This window comes from Eufriesea mexicana, unplaced genomic scaffold (genome assembly GCF_001483705.2).
Source record: "Eufriesea mexicana isolate 0111107269 unplaced genomic scaffold, ASM148370v2 scaffold1272, whole genome shotgun sequence".
In the NCBI taxonomy this organism is placed as follows: domain Eukaryota; kingdom Metazoa; phylum Arthropoda; class Insecta; order Hymenoptera; family Apidae; genus Eufriesea; species Eufriesea mexicana.
The window spans coordinates 103,538-115,366 of record NW_016909436.1 but is presented as its reverse complement, the minus strand read 5'-3'; the positions used below and the strand labels follow the sequence as shown (position 1 = coordinate 115,366).

Sequence of the window (11,829 nt, the reverse complement as noted above, 5' to 3'; positions counted from 1 at the left end):
ACCGCTACGAAGTCGGACGTGTTCCGATCGCGTGACACGCTAGAGAATTCGCACCGCGACGGGTTCCGCGCATAAATTATCTAACCGCGTGACGCGTGTGTACACAGTGGTAGTGAAAAAAGAAGCAGAGCCGAGCTCACGCGAGTTACAGTTCCACGACGAGAACACGATCAGGAAACATCTAGAGTGCCGAGGAATGGCGGCAGAGGAGTTCGATACTCACGTGTCTTTGTCGGGTCAGCGAACACTATTCTCGTCCCTCCAATGAAGCACGAAAGCACGAAATGACGTCAGTGGAAGATCACTAGTTCCGTAACACCCTCGGAATATCCTCGCCGATGCGTATCCACACTCCTCTCACCGTGCTTCGTTTTCCTTCGAGGTACGCCACGAAATAATATTCCCTCTCTGTCACACTCCTTTATAGATCGTAGCTCCAAACAGGGAACAAGCTGTCACTCGCGCAATCGATTCTCACTGCGATCCGCCGTTACGCCGGAAAATAAGGTTATGTCTCGTATATATATATATGATTTATATATAATATATATTTCGTATATAAATATATATATATATATATTTCGTATCGCCAACGCGTATACACGTTACGTATAAAAGTAAAAAAAGAAAGACGCGGAGATTCGGAAGAAAGGGACACGACTAGGGCAGTTACGTTCGCCGTACTGCTCCTCCTTCCCCCTCTATCTTTTTCTATCGATATTCGGTGTGTTGCTCGCTGCAACGACGTTCGCGGTGTGTCGTGTCAGTTCTCGAACGAAGCACTGAGGAAAGAATTCGTCCTTTGCGCGCGCGCGTTATTGCACACGCGTATACGTATGTACATATAGAGACAGATATAGATATTATATACAACACGCGTGTCCCCGTAATGTCCTTCGTTCCGTGAGCGAATGTTTTTTCCTTTTTAATCAGAACAGTTACCGTTACGCGAATTCACACGAACAGTCACTCGCGAGTGCCGCTGCGAGACTGGAACGCGGGGAAACATGTGCGGCCTCTTACATACCGCTCTGGACGAAGGGGGAGTCGGGGAGGGGAGTAGGGGGAGCCACCGACGAGCGGCCGGCGTGGTGGGGGAAGATCCCACTCCGGAGCAGCGAGAGGGGTAACTGGCAAGGACGCGAGACCTCGACGTGTCGCGGTCGCTCGTCGTACTACTTTTTTCCTAGCACTTGTGCTCGCTTTCCACCGACCACGCTGATAAGGCAAGTTATCGGGAGCTCTCTTCTTCTCCCCAGATCTGGAATTGGACGACGGGAAAAGAGGAAAAGGTCGCCCCATTTCAACCGCGTGCTTCGTCTTGACGTCGCGTTACGCGCTTACGAAAAACCACCGCGGATATTCAAGATAGGGCGCCGTGAGAGCTTGTTCCGTTTAGACTCGGTTAACCATATTCAACCGTTTTACGCGCGTTCTTGAAATTTATCGCGCGAGATAAAGTAGCGGGTGTAATGTATATAGAAAATGTTAACCATGGACGTGCAGATATAGTCTAGAGATTTTTCATTGCGCGAAATATTTCCCCGACGTGGCGATGCGGTAAATACAAATGACCCTAGGGAAAATTACCAGCCAGCGCTATCTTTAATTACCGGCCGAGTGTTTCGCGCTTCAACCTTTTCGTAATCTCGTCTACTTATGAATCCTATTGCGAGATATAAACGAGCCTAATGTGGCAATAACCACATCGTATCTCGGATCTAGTTCACTTGCCTAGCATTAACGATGCACGGGATCACGAGAGATTTAAAAGGTTAATACCTCTTAACCAATTCATATCTTCTCGACGGCTCGAAGGTTTCCAAGGTTTCTCGTGATATTACGGGCGAAATATATCACTGGACGAAAGAGTGATTCCCACGAAGAAACACCGGCAGCTCGGGTGTATCGTTTAATCGCGTTTAGATCGCGTGACCTTGATTCACTTACGCGTAAGCACGAAACCGGCAACCGAACGTGCAGGAAGCCCGCTATCTAAAGACGATCGCGACAAATAGCAAGGTAGATTCGTATCGCGACTTCCGCGATGAGGTAAGACCAGCCAGACGTAATCGCGATTATAAAGTCGTATTGGCCATGGTTCACGGAGGGATCCATTTTTCTCCCGTCGTAATACGAAGGAAAGGTTTCGCGATGGAAACGATTGCGACGCGTAGCTACCGTGAATCGTTCATGAGGATCGGAGAATCGCTTTTCGATTGGACACGCTCGCTTGCACGGTCACTGCTGCCAGTCTTCTTCGTCGAACTTTCCTTCGTGCAATCGTTGTTTTATGTTTCGTTACGGTGTCTGTTCGAATGTTCGATAGTCGGCGTCGAGTCGTCCGTTGCATTAATTATTTCGGATCGATAGCGCGGGCAATACCGAGTGATCGGTCGGTTACGTTCCTTTGTGCACAGATATCGTCGATTAAACGTTCGAGTAGCTTCGCGGCACGTGGATTCTAGAGTATTTCGTCGAGACACTTCGGAGCTCGTAATCGCTCGATCTTAGAGCCATCGAGAGCTTTTACGAAACATTCGATATGTGGGCCAAAGAACATTGTTCGAGATCAAAACAACGCGTTGCGTAACGCATAAATTAACCAACGCATCGATAAAAAAAGTTACATAAACTTCCAACGACAGTAACAATGTCGCACACCGAGGGACCGAATATTTTTCAAGCTGCTTTTGGACGATACCCGGAAAGTTGTTGTAAGGGTTAAGCTATATTAACGGAGGGGTTAAATATAATACAATATATATTCGGAGATATCTGCAAATCAGATTTCTCCCGTCGTCAACGAGCGAAGCAATTCAAAGGTATACACTACGTAACCTCGAAATCTGCTAATTCTCACCCCACCAATCCGCTAGAGAAACCCTCGAACGGCAAGTGGATGTTTTCCACGCAGCGGTATTTATATCAAAAGCCTGGCGTGTGTCTTTTTAAGATCTCCCCCGGTCGTATTTGCCATTCGTGGCGTAGAATAAAATGTGTCACGCATACAGGAACGGGGACGATAGGAGGATCACGCACGAGCGCGCACTTCGGGGTGCAGGGCTCGGGCACGTGGAAAGTTCAACAGGAAGGAAACATCAGAAACGCACGCCGACACGTGCACACAGTGACACACGAACGGACACACACGCCTACCCTTCGTCTCTCCATTTCACTCTTCCTTTCACGCGTGCCTTTTAAAGGTCCCATGGAAAGCAGCACGCGCTCGGTAAATAAAGGCCGGGGCGCATTGCACTGTTCGCCGACTCGTTTCTGCAGCGTTTAACGACTCGACCCGGCTATCCTGCGTTATCTGCGGTTTCCACCGCCTTGTACACCCCTTCCCGCCACCCACACCAGCCAGCCACCCCTTACCGACTTCCTCTTTCTTCTTCTCCGACCACCCCCCAGCTGCGCGCTCCATTGAATTCGGTTTAGTTTCTTCTCGACGTTATCGATCGCTACTCCGCGTTTGTTCTTCCCTCTTATCGTTTTGTCCCGTTCCTCTTATCAATTTTTCTCGAAACCCCACCCTGCTGCCGCGGCTGCGAAAGGAGCAGCCACCGCTCGATCCAGTTACGCCCTCGTTTGCACGTCCGTACGGGCCCAGCCGCCCCTGTTGACTTTCCTTTTAGCCGTATTTACGGATCCCATCTCTTATTTGTTTCTACCGCTGCTCGATATAATTTTATTTGCAACCACTCTACCGTGTTTGCGTTACCCACCCTCTAGTATCCAGCGAGAATCACCGCTATGTTCCGAATCGCTTCCTGTCTCACCTCTCGTGTCCTTTTTAGTGTTGAAACGTCGAGTGGTGATATCAAAGTTGGGGTTCTTCGATTAATCCGCGCGATACTTCATTCGTAGCACGTAACTCGATGTTCACGGTGCGTCTATCGTAGATACGGGTCACGGTGGCGCTAGTGAGTTGCACTCATTACCGCGTTAAGGCCGTCGCGAGTCGAAATGGATCCTAACCTCTCGAACAGGGCAATCCTCGTTGATTTTTATCGATCATTCGAGGTTGGTCCGTCCAAGCCCATCGAAATCGATCCACAGTTTCTCGAGTGTCGCTGTTAAACATACGACAGCATGACTGTTTTTTATAGCTTCATATTTTAACCTTTCCCGAGCATCCTCTTCACCCCTGGCCCCTCCCTTCCGGTTTCTGCGCGCCAGTTCCACGCTCGGGACGCTCTCGCTCGGTTTTCCTTTCCTTTGTTGCATCAGTAAACAGGTTAGCCAATTTTTCTGGCGCAGGAAGCAGGAACGTGAGAGAAGCACTGGAATAAGAATGTAACGGAGAGAGGAGAGGAGAGAGAGAGGGCCGGCAAGGCGGGTTTTAGGTGTGCAACGTTCCGCGTATATACACGCCGGCGTGCAACGGCGCACAATACACGCGTACGTGTCGCGCATATTGTTCGAGCAGGTTTTTCGACCGAGATTAAGAACGAGCACGTAGCTCGCGACTCTGTCCGGTCTAAGTATGCCAAGGATTACCGGTATGAACTTTTACGTTACAGCCCGCGAACGCAATAATCCGATAATACGTGCCGCGAGCAGGAAACCGGCGGCCGCGTTACACTGATACTACCCGCGACAGATTAACGGGCAGCGGTTCGAAAGTCGTCGTTATCGGACTACTTCGATTCCTCGGGATGGGAAATACCCGGGGTTAACAGGAGAATTACTTTCCTCGTGGAATTCTTTAAAATTCGTGGAGTTCTTTAAAATTTTCGTGCTTTCGAGTTTCCAATTTCTGAATTTTTCAACCTACACGCGTTCAAATTCGACGAATCGCTGAACGGGTAACGGAAAGATCGTGGAAGATTTGGGAGATTCGGGATTTATTTATCGAGGGTGAATTTATTTGTAAAGACGGAATTAGCGCAGCGATCTAATTTAAAATCACGCAGGAAAGATAATAAATCGAGCGTGCTCGGTAGACTATCTTAGATTTGGAATAACCTCGACGGGAATAAATTTGTATTAATGACTGGTCTCGTTTCGATACGAAATACACTTGTATAATTGGCTGATATAAGGGCCGGATTGGAGCACGGTCACGATCGCGGACAAATTAACATTTCCCACAGATATGACTGCGGACCAGTGGTTTGAGTAATGTATATCCTCGTGATACGATCTGGGCAAACATTAGCCGGTTGCGCGACGGGCAACGGAAAAGTTCGTTTCCTTGATGCAACCGCGTGGTGCGTGAAAGAAACGGAAACAATTCGTTCTCCGGTTGCCACGATTATTTTCACCTTGAGCATGTCCAGCGATTAATCTATGCGCGTTACATTTAGTTTCTTCTCGACGTTATCGATCGCTACTCCGCGTTTGTTCTTCCCTCTTATCGTTTTGTCCCGTTCCTCTTATCAATTTTTCTCGAAACCCCACCCTGCTGCCGCGGCTGCGAAAGGAGCAGCCACCGCTCGATCCAGTTACGCCCTCGTTTGCACGTCCGTACGGGCCCAGCCGCCCCTGTTGACTTTCCTTTTAGCCGTATTTACGGATCCCATCTCTTATTTGTTTCTACCGCTGCTCGATATAATTTTATTTGCAACCACTCTACCGTGTTTGCGTTACCCACCCTCTAGTATCCAGCGAGAATCACCGCTATGTTCCGAATCGCTTCCTGTCTCACCTCTCGTGTCCTTTTTAGTGTTGAAACGTCGAGTGGTGATATCAAAGTTGGGGTTCTTCGATTAATCCGCGCGATACTTCATTCGTAGCACGTAACTCGATGTTCACGGTGCGTCTATCGTAGATACGGGTCACGGTGGCGCTAGTGAGTTGCACTCATTACCGCGTTAAGGCCGTCGCGAGTCGAAATGGATCCTAACCTCTCGAACAGGGCAATCCTCGTTGATTTTTATCGATCATTCGAGGTTGGTCCGTCCAAGCCCATCGAAATCGATCCACAGTTTCTCGAGTGTCGCTGTTAAACATACGACAGCATGACTGTTTTTTATAGCTTCATATTTTAACCTTTCCCGAGCATCCTCTTCACCCCTGGCCCCTCCCTTCCGGTTTCTGCGCGCCAGTTCCACGCTCGGGACGCTCTCGCTCGGTTTTCCTTTCCTTTGTTGCATCAGTAAACAGGTTAGCCAATTTTTCTGGCGCAGGAAGCAGGAACGTGAGAGAAGCACTGGAATAAGAATGTAACGGAGAGAGGAGAGGAGAGAGAGAGGGCCGGCAAGGCGGGTTTTAGGTGTGCAACGTTCCGCGTATATACACGCCGGCGTGCAACGGCGCACAATACACGCGTACGTGTCGCGCATATTGTTCGAGCAGGTTTTTCGACCGAGATTAAGAACGAGCACGTAGCTCGCGACTCTGTCCGGTCTAAGTATGCCAAGGATTACCGGTATGAACTTTTACGTTACAGCCCGCGAACGCAATAATCCGATAATACGTGCCGCGAGCAGGAAACCGGCGGCCGCGTTACACTGATACTACCCGCGACAGATTAACGGGCAGCGGTTCGAAAGTCGTCGTTATCGGACTACTTCGATTCCTCGGGATGGGAAATACCCGGGGTTAACAGGAGAATTACTTTCCTCGTGGAATTCTTTAAAATTCGTGGAGTTCTTTAAAATTTTCGTGCTTTCGAGTTTCCAATTTCTGAATTTTTCAACCTACACGCGTTCAAATTCGACGAATCGCTGAACGGGTAACGGAAAGATCGTGGAAGATTTGGGAGATTCGGGATTTATTTATCGAGGGTGAATTTATTTGTAAAGACGGAATTAGCGCAGCGATCTAATTTAAAATCACGCAGGAAAGATAATAAATCGAGCGTGCTCGGTAGACTATCTTAGATTTGGAATAACCTCGACGGGAATAAATTTGTATTAATGACTGGTCTCGTTTCGATACGAAATACACTTGTATAATTGGCTGATATAAGGGCCGGATTGGAGCACGGTCACGATCGCGGACAAATTAACATTTCCCACAGATATGACTGCGGACCAGTGGTTTGAGTAATGTATATCCTCGTGATACGATCTGGGCAAACATTAGCCGGTTGCGCGACGGGCAACGGAAAAGTTCGTTTCCTTGATGCAACCGCGTGGTGCGTGAAAGAAACGGAAACAATTCGTTCTCCGGTTGCCACGATTATTTTCACCTTGAGCATGTCCAGCGATTAATCTATGCGCGTTACATCCGTTTGGTGCGCGATCACGCAGAAATCGAAACGCGAAAATTTAAGAAAGGAAAAAAGAAAATGTGGAAAAATGGAAAGAAAGAGGGAAAGGATGGAAAAAGGCAAGGAACCAGAGAAGAACTGTATTTCTATATAAATTACGATTACAGCAGGAAGCTAATCGATCGTAGGTGTATGTAATCGTTGGCGCGAAATTTATGCAACCCCAGCAGGTCGATAAATCATGGCTTGATTAACTACCGCCGATAACCAGACCGATAATCGTGTTTGTCCTTTGCCGAAGGCACCGCGCTGGCGAGTTTCTATTTTCCAGAGTCGAGCTCTTCGTGGTCACGGCCAACCGGCTGAAAACACTTGTATTAGTATTCGCTCGCTCGCTCGTCCGTCGTTATTTTGCGTAACAAGCTAACATTCTTCCAGCACCGTTTTACGACTGACCTCGTGGCACGTGTACGAGCGGAATTCAACTAGCGAGATATTGCGATCGAGCCGTAAAACTTCCTACTACGTTACGCGAACTACTATTTTCCACCCTAATTTCCGTTTTCCTGCTACGGTTACCTTCTTCGGTTCGCTTCACCGTCTTATCGACACAATTTATTCGGTTTCTTTTTCCTTTTTTTTTTTTTCCTTTTTCCTGAAACACGTTGGCGAGCAAAATCTCGTTCATTTTACGCGATTATTTGCAATGATAATTTTTGATCGATTCCATTTGCCATTCAGGCTCGTGAATTTTTATTACGATTTATATAGAGGCTTTTATAAATGACGAAGTGGGATACGGATGGGGAGAGAGTGATTCATTTCACGAAAGAAACTCATTTTTCGGTACATTTGTGTGTATGTAAATATTTAGCAATTTTTCGCAATATTGTTATTTTTTCATTATTAACCCTTTGCACTCGAAAGGTGAGCTTCAGTCACCGTTTCATAAAATTTAGAAGATCGATATTAATTAATATATCAAATTTAATGTAATGTAACAGTGTGCGAAATATCGAAGTTAAATAATTTTACAATTCTATTACTATGCAATTTTTTATTTACTGCTCAAAAAAGTATGGTGAGTTTTTTAGTAGAGCAAAGGGTAAATTATTGATATTAAATACCAGATTAAAAAAAAAAAATGTGAGGATTATATAATTTACATATCATAAATGCAGATATACTCTTCTCATGGTATTTATTTCGATATTTTCGATCGAAGAGGAACGTTTCCTCTTAGTTCATTTTCATCGCTCGAGGAAATCGATGTTACAACGACCGACATCGCGCTTCAATCGCTCGAGATTGTTTTCGCGGAGAACAAACAGTTTCACGATATCGTGATTCGTGTCGGCGGGACGAGGAAAAATCCGCCTTCCATTCCGTTCCTTTCTTTCGTGGAATCTGTGGAAACGTACGTGCCCTCCGTGGGTCTCGGCGCGGCCGCGATAAAAATACGCTTGCGAAAATTCGAGGCAAGAAACGGAGGTAGACACTCGATCGAGCGGAGTCAAATATTTGCGCGGGACGGGGCGATCGCGTGAATTCGCGCGTGCGAACGTCGTATTTCCGCGTGTATGCATATTCATGGTACGCCGCAAGAAGCGAATCGGGCGACGATCGAACGTAATCCGACGAAGAAATCGTCCGCGAAACTATCCTCGTCGCGATTCAGTCGCCAATCGAACTTTCGCACCGATTTTTCCACTTTAAATTTTTAATTCGAAGGTTAACTTCGTAATTCGAGATTTTCATTCCAGTTCCGATTCTCGGTTTCAAATTCGAATTTTTTATCTTTAATTTGGATCTTCGATTCCATTTCTCGATCCTCGTCGCGATTCCGTTGTTGATCGAATTTTTGCTACGATTTTTCGACTCGAAATTTTTAATTCGAAGGTTTACTTTGTAGTTCGTGCTTTCAATTCGAGTCCCCGATCCAAGGTTTTCTAATTCGACTTCTTTTTATCTTTAATTTGGGCTTTCGATTCAATTTCTCGATCCTCATCGCGATTCCGTTGTTGATCGAATTTTTGCTACGATTTTTCTACTCGAAATTTTTAATTCGAAGGTTTACTTTGTAATTAGTGTTTTCAATTTAAATCCTCGATTTCAGGTTTCTAATTCCAATTTTTTATCTTTAAATTAGGCTCTCTATTCGATTTCTCGATCCTCGTCGCGATTCCTTTGTTGATCGAATTTTTGCTACGATTTTTCGACGCGAAATTTTTAATTCGAAGGTTTATTTTGTAGTTCGTGCTTTCAATTCGAGTCCCCGATCCAAGTTCTTAATTCGAATTTTTCAGCTTTAATTCAGACTGTCCATCCGAGTTTCCCATTCGAGTACTTCGTTTCAGAGCCTGATTTGAGCCTGAAATTCGAGCTTCCGATCGGAATTTCTGCACGTATCCCTAGTTTCTTCCATACCGATGTTCCATACGATTAGAACTCGTTAACATCGTTGCTGAGCCCCCTCGAAATAATTTCTCGACTACCGAGTTTCTTCTCTCGCCCATGCGTGATATTCGATAACGCTAGTTCGATATCGCGCGATAAAATCGATATCGTTATTAGAAATGTAAACACTTCCACGGGGAAACGTTTCCACGTGGTATTACAAGAAAACAGTACCTCCCCCTCTCTGCAAGTGTAAAACATCGTCGTTCCAATGACGTTGCTCGATACGCTTATCTTATCACGAGAAAAACTCGTTCCGATGTATCCATCGATCCATAATGTGCCTCGATCGTCGCCTGTCCCACCAAACTCTCCGTAGATCATGGTGAAACGAAAACTCTCGTGTCGTTCTCCACATTTCGTTTCCACGCAACTGCCATAACTCCGTTCCCGTGTAAAAATTCCACCATGTCCTCGTGACCCAACTTAACCTTAGTCTCCGTTTCAATTACCGATCTAGGTACGCAAATGAAACCGGCGTAACTTGCGAATTTGCTGAAGCGGAAACTCGAGGCGTCGCGCGGCGAAGGAACTCCGGCGAGTGCAGAAAAAAGGAAAAAATTGCAGAATTGAGTCATTCGTCAGCCGTTCAGGCTTTTTTCGCGGCGATAAGCGCGGAGACTGCCGGCGATAGCGTAAGCTTTTATCAGCGACCCACACACGCCGACCACGACCGTGAAATTGCGCGAACAAAGAGGTACCACGTGCGCACGCGTCGGAAGACAGACCAGTTTCTCTACCGAGGCAAACCAATTTCGACTATTTTACCACGATCGCGGCTATCGATCGGGCAACCATTCTGAAACGAGTGCACGCGCTGCAAGGTGCACCGTGAGTACTATGTTGTAATAGCGACTAATTGCGAATTCAACGAGCGATCGCTGATGAACGCCCGTGAGCTGTGTGCTGCTTATTTATCGAACTACTATGCGATTAATTATGATTTAAACGCTGCGTAACGAACGTACGAGTAGCTCGTGACACGAAACATTGGGGATTAAATAGGAACGGCCGACGTTAGGAAAAAAGCAATCGAATCTTTTATTTTTAAACATCTTGAACGAATTTCTCATCTTTTACCCCGGGTTCCTAATAGAGTTTCCGATATCGTTTTCTTTCCGCGAGGAATAATTATTATTTGGAATAAGTAAAGCGTTAATTATTATAGGAACGTATTCGTGAATTACGTACAAATATTTCTGCAGACGTTTATAGTCTCTGACGTGTGCTACCGGTTTCGCAGTACCGTCATAGCACTACATAGTGCGTTATGAAAAATTTCATTGACGGTATGCCGGAGTTAAATGGAGACTCGCAAGATTCCGTTGCCGTATCGGTCGCAGCGTCGTTCCTCGGTCATTCGATGCAGAATGAATCGTGATCTCATCCTCCTGAGACAAAGTAATTATTCGCTACTCCATTATTCAATTCGCTCGGGTTAATCCAAATTTGGGTTAATCGAAATGTTTACACGTAATCCTCGCCGGAGTTATAATTGAGGCATCATTCGAACGCGGCACCATAGTACTCTCGTTTGGCTATGTGCCCCACCAAGTTACTCGTGCGAATATGTAACTCGTATTTAATAGAAACCGCGCAAATAAATAACCGAGATAGCCACAGAGACGAAGAAATAAATTCTAAGTCATCCGATAACTTTATCCGAAAACAATGCATTGGTGATCGAGCAATGACACAGCAAGTTTCCGTCTCAGAGCCACGCGTCCCATCGAAACTAATAAGACGCGGTGGTCGCCACGTGACCAGCCAGATTAATGATCGTACGACAGCCGGTTAACTCCGTGGCGTAATTCGGTGTGGAGCACGAGCCTGCCACGCCGTGCATGGCCATTCACGAAGAAGTGGTTCTGGTTTAAGGCGGATCCGCAGCGAACCGGAGCGGAGGCAGCAGCGCGCGTACGTACGCGAGTGAACCGGTTCACTCGATTTCATTCATTTGCCGGATAATCGCCGTGTTCCTGTTTGCGGCTCAGGGACGTACCAACGCGCGAGTGCACGCACTCAAGGTCTCCGCACTCGAGAGCCGAGCTTTCGACCTGCTGCTGCCAGCCGTCGGATGCTCGTCGTCTTTGCCGTTTCTCCGATTCCACTCGCTGCCGACGAAAGTGGTGCGAGGCCTGTGAAAGTCAGACACCACGCGCCGCTCTTCTTTGCCGACGCTCGTATCGGTGAAATTGCCTACTCTCCGA

The 11,829-nt window shown here is 46.7% G+C and overlaps 1 protein-coding gene across 2 annotated transcripts in view; it reads right to left on the bottom strand.

The window, feature by feature from the left end:
- The window catches only part of LOC108547876 (protein Tob1), a 152,163-nt gene that overhangs the window by 66,824 nt on the left and 73,510 nt on the right, over positions 1-11,829 (bottom strand). Inside the window, exon 1 of one of the 2 annotated variants that reach the window (XM_017900581.1) lies at positions 224-524. The exons of the other annotated variant lie outside the window; for it this stretch is intronic. The gene's annotated coding sequence lies outside the window, so the exon portion shown is untranslated. Of the gene's footprint in view, positions 1-223; positions 525-11,829 lie in introns of those variants that run through there. 2 annotated transcript variants of the gene reach the window in all.